The following is a 12,443-nucleotide window of genomic DNA, read 5'->3' as shown; positions in this document are numbered from 1 at the left end:
AGCGGCGGCGACGGCGGCGAAGAGGGAGGAGGAGGAGGCGGAGGAAACCCGGAAAAGGGGCCGCGCTCGCCAGGAGCGGCCGCCGCCCAGCCCCGGCCCGCCCCGGCCCACAGCGCCCCCTGCAGCGCTGGGGGACCGTCACCGGCTCCCGCCCCCGCAGCGACAGCGCCACCCGCCAAGCAGTGTGGTCATCCGCTGGTCCACTTGCTGACCACCGCCTAGGAGCCTTCGTCCTCTACTGGAGCCCCTTTCAGCACAGCCGCACAGTCCAGCCACCACGACCTCCCGCATTGGCCCTGGTCTGACCTTCCTGACACCAGCTGTCCCCACTTCTCAGTGACTTGCTTATAAGAACCCTTACCTCGAACTGTCCCCCTCCCTCACTCCTCCTGCCATCCACAGACCCCCATCAGCTCCAAAACTTCCCATTGCAGAACCTGTCTAGTTCTAGACCTTCCCTTCCTTCCCAGTTTTCCCCCAAATTCCTCCCTGAGAGCCCACTGAGTCATCTCTTGGGCACTCGGTTAAACTAGAGTCGGCCAGGTGGTTTCCCTGTAAAGTTACTCTTTTCTTCCTGTCATTGAACTGGTAATTAGTGAGAGATACTTTCAGACTGTAAATATCCGGTTTTTGTTCGGGAGGAGGAAGAGCTGGGAAGTGAAGGGGGCTAGAGGCGAGGGATTGGGCATGGCTAGGTGGGCATCCAAGCCTCCAACATTCTTCTCTTGGGTCTTCTGGGGTCCCTGGTCGTCTTTATCGACAGGAATATCCTCACACAGCTCAGGCTGTTCTGAGTCTAAACTTTTTCCCCCCAGTTTTCTAGATGAGACTATGCTCCCTCTTCATATACCTAAATACCCAGGTTCAAGTCCTGCTGAGCTCTGTGGCTCACAATGGATGTGGATTCGAGTCAATGATTCAACATCTCTGTGCTTCAGATTTTGGAGCATACACCCAGCATCTCCTTCACAGAGTTGTGCAGAGAGTTATTAAAATACTACATTCCCATACTATTTTTTGTTTTGCTTTGTTTTTTGAGACAGGTTTCTCTGTGAAGCCCTGACTGCCCTGGAACTCACTCTGTAAACCAGGCTAATCTCAAACTTGGAGATCTGCCTGCCTCTGCCTCCTGAGTGCCAGGATTAAAAGCGTGTACCATCATCATGCTGTTACAAAACACTATCACTTTTTCTTCGCTGAGGCCAGCCCATGTCCATCTTTCAATTCTCTGTGTAGCTCTGACTGACCTGGGACTCACTTTGTAGTTAAGGCTGACCTTGATCTCACAGAGGTCCAGCTGCCTCTGCCTCCCAAGTGCCACCACTATCTGACTTTGTAATTCTAGCCCTCTGGAGGTGGGAAAGTAGGAGAATCAAGAGTTTGAGGCCCACCTAGGTTTCATAGTAAGACTTCATCACAAAACAACAAATGCAGCTGGGCAGTGGTGGTGCACACCTTTAATCCCAGCACTTGGGAGGCAGAGGCAGAGGCAGGCAGATCTCTGTGAGTTCAAGGCCACTTGAACTATTAGTTCCATGGCAGTTGTCAAAACTATAGAAAAATTCTGTCTCAAAAAGCAAATAAATAAATAAATACCCCACCAAAAACAAACACTCAGAAAGCCCACACATTTGGAACTTTGCACAAATCCAAACACTTTCAGAAACAAAATCTGAAAGAAAATAAAGCACTTAGAGAATGAATGGTCTTTGACCTTTGGTTTCAGACCTGTCAGGCCCACCAGTCTGATTTAGTACATTCTCAGTGTTGCTCTGAAGTTGTTTTATTTGTTCATCCCCCCACCCCCAATTCCTTATGAACTTGTCCACATCAGCAAGTTATAATCCTAACCCTTGGATGGGCTTTCTTAGTTTTAGAAAGCCCTCAATATTCTGCAGAAATTGTAGCTGCTTTGAGCCTGTGTGCTTTCTTTCCTCGGCTTGCATCAGACTCTCAAAGGAGACGATGGCCTGGAGAGGATTTCAAACTACTGCCATTGATCTGAGGACTATGTCCAAACCCAGCCAGGGCCCCATTCTTCACCTCCTCCACGCTTGCCCACCTCTGACCCCACCCACACTCCCTGTTCCTGCCTCTCATCCTTCACCACCTAGCCCACACCCTTGTCTCAGAACCTGATCCCACACCTGTGGCTGCTCCCACAGATGGCTCTGGCGCAATACACTCTAGATTTGGCTGATAGTTCATTGGCTCAACCCTGAAACCTGCAGTCAGCCCTCCCACAGTCCAATGGAAGGTGTCTTTATGGCTTGTTGCAAGATAGGATGGGTGCCCCCACAGAATTGGCAAAGACCTACTTGGGTTTTCCCCCCCCCTTTTTATGACTAGCTTGGCAAGAGTTGACCTGAGGTGGTACCCTGGCAGCCTAAGCTGAAGAAATCTGACTTGGGTTTGTGAAGGACCAAGCAGATACTTTTGTACAAGTAGGTAGAAGGGCAGGGAGAGTCCAGTATTGACTTTTCTTGTTTACTGCAGGTGCCACTTTACATGTGACAGCGATCAGAGTCTTAAAAGAGGCAACGCGAGACAATACCTTGAATCAACTCATCCAGCAGGTTCCTACCAACTCCTCCTCTAGACCCCATTCTATCCAAATACTAAATGCTTCCCCAAACAAAACCAAACACATTTTGAAGACCTTAGAGCATTTTCTGTCTATTTCTTCCTGGTGGTGGGGGTCAAATCTAGACCCCCCATTCAGCTGTCTTGATAAGGTCTATTTTCAAGACATTTGAGAGGTCTGTAGTCTTTTCCCTTGCATCGTTTCCTCTTAAAAAGCTACCCTACAAGTTGGATGGGAGTGTACCTGTGATTCTCTAGAGTCTTGAGGCTGAGGCAAGACCCTTGAACCAAGTAGCTCAAGACCAGCCCACATAATAGAGAATACCTCATCTCAAAAACAAGACTAGACAAAACAGAAACCCAGCCTAAAAGATGTGAAGATTGGCTGGGCATTGATGGTGGTGCACACCTTTAATCCCAGCACTCGGGAGGCAGAGGCAGGCGAATCTCTGTGAGTTTGAGGCCAGCCTGGTCTAGAGAATGAGTTCTAGGACAGGCTCCAAAGGTACAGAGAAACCCTGTCTCAAAAAACAAAACAAAACTAAACTAAAAAAAAGAAATTCAGAAAGCTAAAAGCACCGAGTTTCTGCTTTAAACGAGTACACTAGATGACATATGAATTACATCTCAATGAAGCTGCTAAAGAAAAAAGAAAACCCCTATATCTTAGCCAGGTGTGGTGGTCATGCACACCTTTAATTCCACTGCTAAGGGAGCAGAGGCAGGTGGATCTTTATGAGTTTCAGGCCAACCAAGACTCTAATTAAAATACAAAAGAAACAAAAAAAATTATGGTTTAGAGATGTAGGCAATGCCATACCTTTTTTTTCATGTGAAGAAACTAAAATCTGCTTGTGAGTTTAAATATGTGTGTTTGTACATCATAGAACCAGATAGGGGATAGTGAGAGGGGAAGGAAAGGCTTTTTAAAAAAAAAATTATTGTATGTATCGGGGTGGGCTGGGGCATGTGCCATGGTATTTCTGCTGGAGGCCAGAAGACATCTTTTCAGAAGCCAGTTTTCTTTTACCGTGTGTGTTCAGGGTTCAGACTCCGGACACCAGACTTGGTAAGCACAGTTCTCACTGAGAACCTCTGCAGCCCGAGAGAAGACCTTAAGGGCCTGGGGGGGGGGGGGCGGGGAGCAACAGAACACGTGCTGGGAACGCACAAAGGAAGACTGAAGGAAGAAAGAGGATCAGGTGGAGGGAGCCTGTGGGAAGGTAGTGGGGGATGGGACAACATGAGAGCCAACCAGAGTGACACATGTGTGGAGATGCCATGACGAAACCCAATACTTTGCATTCTAACCTAAAGAAGTAATCAGTGGGTCAAAGTGCCTGCCGTGCAACCTTCAAAACCTGAGTTCAAATCCCCAGTCTTTACATACCCGGAGGAGCCTGCAGCCCTAGTGCTGTAGGAATGTGAACAGGAGGATTCCTGGGGCTTTCAGGCTGCCAGGTCAGCTCCAGGTTTAGTGAGAGACCGGCCCTGTCTCAAGATAATAAGGTGGAGAGTGATAAAGCAGTACGCGGTACATACATGTGCACATGCACCACATCGATATTACACATAAAAAATAATTTTTATTTAATTAAAAAATAAAGCCCACAGGTTGGGGTTTTTCTGCAGATGAGGAAACCAAGATCCCAGTGTCAAGGATAATTTGAGGCCATCAGTATTTAAACTCACAATGTTATTTTCCTAACTCTTTTCAGATTCAGTCATCCCTCCCCCAAAGAAATTTATCATAAAAATCATTGTGATTAACTAGAAATAATGTATATGCTCCAAGCTAAGGGATCAGTGAAAAGAATTACGGTATTTTTCTATAGTGAAGCATGAGGCAGTGTTAAAATGGTGCTCACAAGGAACTCTCTGTGGTCAGAGTTTGATACTAAAAGAACTTTTTTATTGATACAAAAAGTTGTACCATCAATCACGGTAAAAAGAATGACAAGGGACAGCGAGGTGGCTCAGTAACGTGATTGCCACACTAGCCTTACGACAACCTGAGTCCAGCCCCCAGAACGCAAGTAAAGGTGGAAGGAGAGAACCAGCTTCACAAAGCTCTCCTCTGACCTCCACACTCATGTGGTGGCATGTACATACCCACCCACACATACATCATACACATGTAATAATAAAATAATTATTTTATTAGGGGCACGGGCCTAATAATTTTAAAATAAAATTTAAATGGAAAGCGATCATAGCCGTTTCCTGCTTTCTGCCTTCTGTAAATATGACACCATACATGGGAAGGACGTATTACAGACTTGGACTGAGAGACTGTCCTGGGTCATCCAGGTGGGCTCAGGGTGATTACAAGACTCCTTAGAAATGGAGGAGGGAGCCTGGAAGTGGTGGCGCACACCTTTAACCCCAGCACTTGGGAGGCAGAGGCAAGTGGATCTCTGTGAGACTGAGACCAGCCTGGTCCACAAGAGCTAGTTCCAGGACAGGCTCCAAAGCTACAGAGAAACTCTGTCTTGAAAAACAAAAAAAGAAGTGAAGGAGGGAGGGGGCCGTCAGAGAGTAGATGTGTTGATGGAGAAGCCATGATCAGAATGATGGGATTCTGGCTTAGAAGATACGCACCCCGCTGGCGTATGTCCGCTTGAAGCTGGAAAAACCAAGGAAACAAATTCTCCCCTACAGCCTCCAAAGCACAAATGTAGCCCTGTGAGTACCTTGGTTACCAAGGAGACCATTTCAAATTAAGCTGTGTTATGATGTTTGTGGTCATTTGTCAAAGCAGTAGAAGAAAACTCTGACCAAAGTTTGAATCTATTTCTGAGCAGCCTGGTGAGGAGCTCTCCTCCCCTGTCCAACTGAACTAAAATTCCTACCGAGCTGATGGCGCCTTGGGCAGGAGGAGTCATTTTCTCCAGTGGTGTAACTCTGGTGAGCTGCCCGCAGCCAGTAAATAAACCCACACCCGTGCTCATTCAAACAACTGGAGTTAAACTCAGTAGCAGGTCACAAACATCAAAGCAAGCAAAGACAGGCATGAAAATAAGAGGAGGAACTGTTGGGAAAGGGGGAAAAAAAGGAGGGAAGGAGAAGAAAGCCGGTAAGAGGGTGGTGGGTGACAATGACACAAACACCTCTTATTTGTGTAAGAAATTGTCAAAGAACAAAAGTCCTGCCCAGTCAGGCTCGCAGAGGTTCCCAGCACCTTATCTTTCTTTCTGTTCTTGACACCTTATCTCCTTTGTCTGTTTGGCTAGAAAGTCCTTATGCTTGATGCGTCCTTCCAAACCTACTTGCCCCTGACACATTGGTTTCAAATCTCCGCTTGTCCTTGTTTGAGTTGAGCTGGAGCCTTCATTAGCTAGCAAGGTCTAGTATATGACAGTTTATATGCCTATCACACTGAATAAAGTTCACTAAGTAAAGTCTGCTTCTCCATCCTCAACAAATGACACGAGCCGGGCAGTGGTGGCACACGCCTTTAATCCCAGCACTCGGGAGGCAGAGGCAGGCGGATCTCTGTGAGTTCGAGACCAGCCTGGTCTACAAGAGCTAGTTCCAGGACAGGCTCCAAAAAACCACAGAGAAGCCGGGCGGTGGTGGCGCACGCCTTTAATCCCAGCACTTGGGAAGTAGGGGCAGGTGGATCTCTGTGAGTTCGAGGTCAGCCTGGTCTACAAGAGCTAGTGCCAGGACAGGCTCCAAAGCCACAGAGAAACCCTGTCTCGAAAAACCAAAAAAAAAAAAAAAAACACAGAGAAACCCTGTCTCGAAAAAACCAAAAAAAAAATAATAATAAAAACAAATGACACGAATAAGTTGTTCTTTAAAATGCTAATGCAAAAAACAAGTAATGTTTCCTTTAACGGGAATGGACACTTTTCAAAGAATTTAGGAGTCAGTAAGGTAAAAAGCAAAAGCTGTTCTCCAATGCCTTCTATAATCTCACAGTTTGGTGTGTACCCTTCCAGGACTTTCTCCCACAGTAAAAATAAACGATACAACCTATGCTCTCCTATTTTGCTTGGCTTCGCTTCAAAGCAAGATGCCCAAATACACACCTATGTTTAGTAGGTGAGATTGCAGGTAGGTAAGAGATACATAAAAATGGACTAGAAGGAAATACAGCCAGTGCCTTTTGGGCTTAGGATAATGTTCATGCTTATAATCAGGAAAAAGTCCTCAAGGTGTATATGGACCTGACCCCACCCTCACTCAGAAAACTTGAAGGTTATGGGGACTTTTCATCAGTTGAGAGTAGGAACAGGGTAAGAAAACAGGGTTGTAAGTACTCAATTTGATATAAGGAGCCCACTAGTAATGTTGGGCTGTCACCTATGGGTGTCCCTGGGACTCCAGACAGGTAAATAAGCATGTGAAATAGGGACCAACTGCTGCCCTGGGTCCTTTACAACGCGTTATTTTTTAAAGATTTATTTATTTATTATGTACACAGTGTTCAGCCTCCATGTATGCCTGCAGGCCAGAAGAGGGTGCCAGATCTCATTACAGATGGTTGTAAACCACCATGTGGGTTGCTGGGAATTGAACTCAGGACCTCTGGAAGAGCAGCCAATGTTCTTAACCTCTAAGCCATCTCTCCAGCCCCCCCCCCCCGCTCATACAAACACATTCTTTAGGGACATCCCCTTCTGATTCTTGTTGCCCTAATCACCCTTAGAGAGTGCCTGGGTGTCCTCCATCCAGAGAGTGCCCTGCAGGAGGGGCAGAATATGGAGCCACACAGCGCAGCCACATAAGGTACAGGAACAGAAATTTTCTATTAGTCTCTTGACAAGGGCCCCTTTCGTTCAGCCCATCTGGCTGGATGGGCATAGGAGCTCTTAAAGTTAATTGAACTCTCCTAATACTCTCAGGGAAACATGAATAAAATCGTTTGGACCAAAATGTAAATAAAATGCTGAACATCCATTAATCTAAAATCTGAAACCCTAAATTCTTCAAAAATCCAAAATCTGTGTGTATGTTTGTGTGTGTACTTGTGTATGTATGTGTGTATGCATGTGTATGTATCTGTGTTTGTGTGTGTATATGTGTACATGTGTGTGGGCATGTCTGTGTGAACACTAGAGGTTGACATCAGGTGTTGCTCCTCACCTTACATTTTCTCTGAATCTGGAGCACACCAATTTGGATAGGCTTATTGGCCAGCGAACCCCAGGGATCCTCCTAGCCTCTTCAGGACTAGGATTATAAGTGGGCCACTACCATCTGGATTCTATCTATCTATCTAATCTATCTATCTATCTATCTATCTATCTATCTATCTATCTATCTATCTTCTATCTATTTATCATCTATCTTCCTACCTATCATCTATTTATTTACCTACTCTATCTATCTATCTATCTATCTATCTATCTATCTATCTATCTATCTATCTTCCATCCCTCTCTCTATCCATCTACCCATCTATCCATCTATCTGTCCATCCATCCCTCCCTCCCTCTCTCTATCAATCTATTATCTATCTATCTATCTATCTATCTATCTATCTATCTATCTATCTATCTAGTGTATGTGTGAAGCATGTACATGTTAGTGTGGGTATATGTACATGCAGATGCATATGGGTGCTTGTGGAGGGAAGAGGTCAAGATTTAGTGTCTTTTCTCAGTAGTTTCCTGTCATCATTTTTGGAGGATAGGGACTCTCCTGACCCCGACATTCGTCAGTTTGGGTTGGACTGGCTGGTCAGTGAACTTCAGGGATCTGCTTGCTTCCACTACCCCAAAGCTGGAGTTACAGGTGTGTACCACCCTTCCAGACTTTTACATGGGTTCTAGTAATCAAAATTCAGATTCCCATGAAAGCCCAGATAGTAGGGATGGGTCCACGGCCCTGGGACCTGCCCTCTGGGATGCCCGTCACAGCAATGTAACACAGAATTCCAGGAATCCACCCTCAACTCCAGAAAGCACAGTTTACACCCCAGAAAAAAGCTCAAAAGAGACGGAGGTGACCAGTCTCGTCACTAAACAAATGGAGGGTGGAAGGTGGCACCGCGGAAACCAAGTTGACATTGGTGTCGTCATTGGAACTAACACTGAGTCAAGCAGGGACCCAGCCTAACTCCCCAGCAAGTGGAAGCATTGTGTCACTGTGCAACGGCCTCTACCTCACGACTGTCTGACCCTAATTCTAATGTTGTTTGCATCAGTTGGGTCCCTTGGGACACAGGGAGACCCTCCGGGCTCACCTACAGCTTTAGTTGTCAGACTTTCCCATTGACAACAGTTTCTCCACGTCTGTCTGGGGGCCGAAGACCAACTGCAGAATATTCATCCTGTGTGAGGTGTCCGGCATCTCCTCACGATTTGGTTCAGGTATTGTGGGCACAGACTGCACAGAAATAACGGTCGGGCTCGCCTCTCCATCCTACTGAGTCATTCAGTGTCCCTTGACCCACTACCCAAGACAGGGACTCCAGTCAGTTGATCATCAGGGTAGTACCGGTTAGATTTCTCCACGGAACTGTTACCTCTTAAATGGACATGTCTTTTGGGGATGTTGTTTTTTTGTTTGTTTGTTTGTTTTTTGAGAACCATGTAGTTCCCGTGGCCCTTATTAAACACTGTATTTATGAACTCATCGTTTCCGGTTTCACTCAGTGAGTTACAGTCGAGCATTATGAGGTTGAGGATAGTGGGTACACCTGTTATTCCCAACACTTGGGAGGTTGTGGTTTGAAGGTTTCAAGGTCAGCCATTACTACATAGCAAGATTTTGTCCCAAGTAAACAAACATTATGAGGTTTTAAATTTTTTTAAATTGTTGTGTATTTGTTTATATGATGTGTGTGTGGGTGTGTCATGTGTGCTTACAGGCATGTGCATGCCACCGTGCACATGTGGAGGTCAGAGTGTAACTTTTTGGGTCACTTCTTTCATTCTGCTGTGGGCTCCAGGGTTGAACCCAGGTCACCAGGCTTGTAAAGCAAGCGTCATTGTCAACACGTGATTATTATTATTATTTTTTTGAGACAGGGTTTCTCTGTGTAGTCCTGGTTGTCCTGGAACTTGCTCTGTAGACCAGGTTAGCCTCAAACTCAGAGAGATCCTCCTGTCTCTGCCTCCTGAGTGCTGGGATTAAAGTTGTGGCCACTACTGCCCAGCAATGAATTATTTTAATGTTCAAATTGTTCATTATTTTACTAGTAAGATTCCTTTCCAATAGATTCCTGAGTATCTTGTTTGTTTGTTTGTTTGGAGATAAGGTTCACTGGTAGCCTAGGCGAACTTGAACTCCCAGCCTCCTGACTGCTGGGATCACAGTTGAGCATCACTATGTCCAGCTGTATTTCAGTCATAAAAGATACTCCAGGACCATGCTGTAATTTTTCCTGCTCCAGCCCTGCAGTCACGTACTGCTTCAAGATATCCTTATTCCTTTTTGTAGAGAATAGTTTTTAAAAGTCATGATATCGGATTGAAGTGTGTTCACTATTACAACACTCTGGCTACCCCAGTCTCTCATAATTGAACACACACACACACACACACACACACACACACACACACACACACACACACAATTACTACACTTATCTATATTGAAACCTGTGGGTTTAAAGTGTCCATCATTTCAAGCTAAACCCACATCACTCATTCTAGTTTTGCCTCTTCTGAGTTCACACACAGCGAGCAATCTGGCAATGAAGAGCTCCTTCAGCTGGAGGAGGGATGTTATAGAAAGTCCCTACGAAGACGCGAAGGGCGAACACTTACCGTGCAGATTCTGGCACGAAAGTGTTGTAGCAGGACTCAGCTTCACCTGCAGTGACCTAGGCAGAAGCGCTGTGGGGGAGAGACAGCAGGAATCGCACAGCTGGGTCAGCGGGTGACAGCAGATAAGTCATAGGGAACAGTGGAGGCAGTGATTTATGGACCTTCATAAAGATTCTGATTTTTCAGATGACCATGATATGATAGGAAGCCATCAAAAGAGGGACACAGCTCTGAAAGGTCTTGCTCCAAATGTGAATGTGAAAGGCAAGAGACCCGCTATAAACCCGGTGAGCGTGTGTGTGTGTGTGTGTGTGTGTGTGTGTGTCGGGGTCCACAAGCGTGAGAATGCTCTGCTCTGGCTGTCTAGGAAGCTAGTCAACTGGACGAGCCCTGGCTCTAAGGAGCAGGTGGCGGTGTCCGTGAGATAAATACCGCCGAAAACCTAGGTACAAGCATTTGGTTGAGGTGCTTGCTGCCGCTGTCTGTCCACTGGTGAAACGCTGCCACCCACCCCATCTGGTCCTTTGCTGGGTCCTGGAATGTGACTCCTTGGTCAGAGCTCTAAGCTTCCTACTGAGCTCTCTCGTATCCTTCCCTGGCCTTCTCAATGAGTCAGAACTCCCACTCTTTTGAGCCCTGATCCCGCAGGGTGTGGGTCGCCATCTGATAAGCTAATAAATAATATTGTATTGATGCCTACCCCTCCCTGAAGGAGTCATTGATTCGCTTTTTTTTTTTTAAGGTGGCAACTTATTTACCTACTTCTGGGAATGTGCTAATAATGAAGGAGGCCATTTCTTTCTGGGCGGTTCTTAAAGGGCACTGGTCTAATTAGGGTCACTACTGTTGTGACAGAACATCATGACCAAAAGCGAGTTGGTGAGGAAAGGGTTTATTTGGCCTACACTTCCGCATTATAGTCCATTCCCGAAGAAAAACAGCGTAGGAACTTAAAAAAGGGCAGGAACTGATGCAGAAGCCATGGAGGGGGGCTGCTTACTGGCTTGCTCCCCAAGGTTTGTTCAGCCCGGTTTTTGTTATAGAATCTAGGACCACCAACCGAGGGTGGTGCCACCCACCATGGGCGGGCTCTACCGCAACAATCACTGGCTTGTCAACAGCCCATTTTCATGGAGGCTGTTTCTCAACTGAGACTCCCTCTCCTGATGACTCTAGCTTGTGTCAAGCTGAGTGTGGTAGCACAGACCTGTGCTCCCAGCTCTTGGGAGGGGGCAGTAGGAGGCTGAGAAGCTCACAGCCAGCCGTGGCTAGACAGTGAGTTTGAGGCCAGCCAGGGCGATGTGAAACCCTATCTCAAAAACAGACAGACAGACAGACAGACAAACCAAACCAAAGAACCAACCAAAGAACCAACCAAACAAACAACACAAATATTTTTGGTTGTGAACCTAGCCTTTAATGGCTGAGCACAGGTGTCTGTGGTGTGGCTTGGGCCACTGGCAGTAGGACCAGGATCTAATTCTAATGGATGAACTGACTTAATGGAGCTCATTCTATATGGAGAGAATTCTGTATGTGCTCAGCCTAGGCACGGGGGTGAGAGTGGGGTAGCTCAGTCCTACCTTGACGTGGTGTTGGGACAGACTTAGTTGACTTCCCAGGGGAGGCCTTACCCTCTCTGAGGAGTGGATGGGAGTAAGGTGCGGGAGAGTGGGAGGAGAGGAGGGAGGGGAAACTGGAAGTGGTATGTAAAAAAAAAAAAAAAAAGTAAGTAAATAAACATAAAATTAATTAAATATGTATAACAATAACCCCGAAGTAAACTGACTCTTCCTGTCCCAGCAGTCAGTGGTTGCGAGGGACTCCTTATCTGGGGGTGGGACTTCCTGACCTCCTCCTCACGCTCTGTTGGGTTTTCATCTGACTTAGCTTGTGCAGGTCTTGTGCATACAGTCCCAGCTGCTGTGGGTTCATCTGTGCAATCGCCTTGCCGCATTCAGAAGACTTTGCTTCACTACAGTCGTCCACGGCCTCTGGCTCACACATTCTTTCCGATCTCCCTTCCGGGGCCTCTGCAAGGCTGTTAATGCTCTAGTAGATGCCCCCACACCCGTGCACGTATTACCAGTACTAAAGGGATTCTATGATAGCTTGTTTTGTAACTAGAGCACACGT

Source organism: Microtus ochrogaster, chromosome 4 (genome assembly GCF_000317375.1).
Source record: "Microtus ochrogaster isolate Prairie Vole_2 chromosome 4, MicOch1.0, whole genome shotgun sequence".
Classification (NCBI taxonomy): domain Eukaryota; kingdom Metazoa; phylum Chordata; class Mammalia; order Rodentia; family Cricetidae; genus Microtus; species Microtus ochrogaster.
This window is presented reverse-complemented; position numbering follows the sequence as displayed.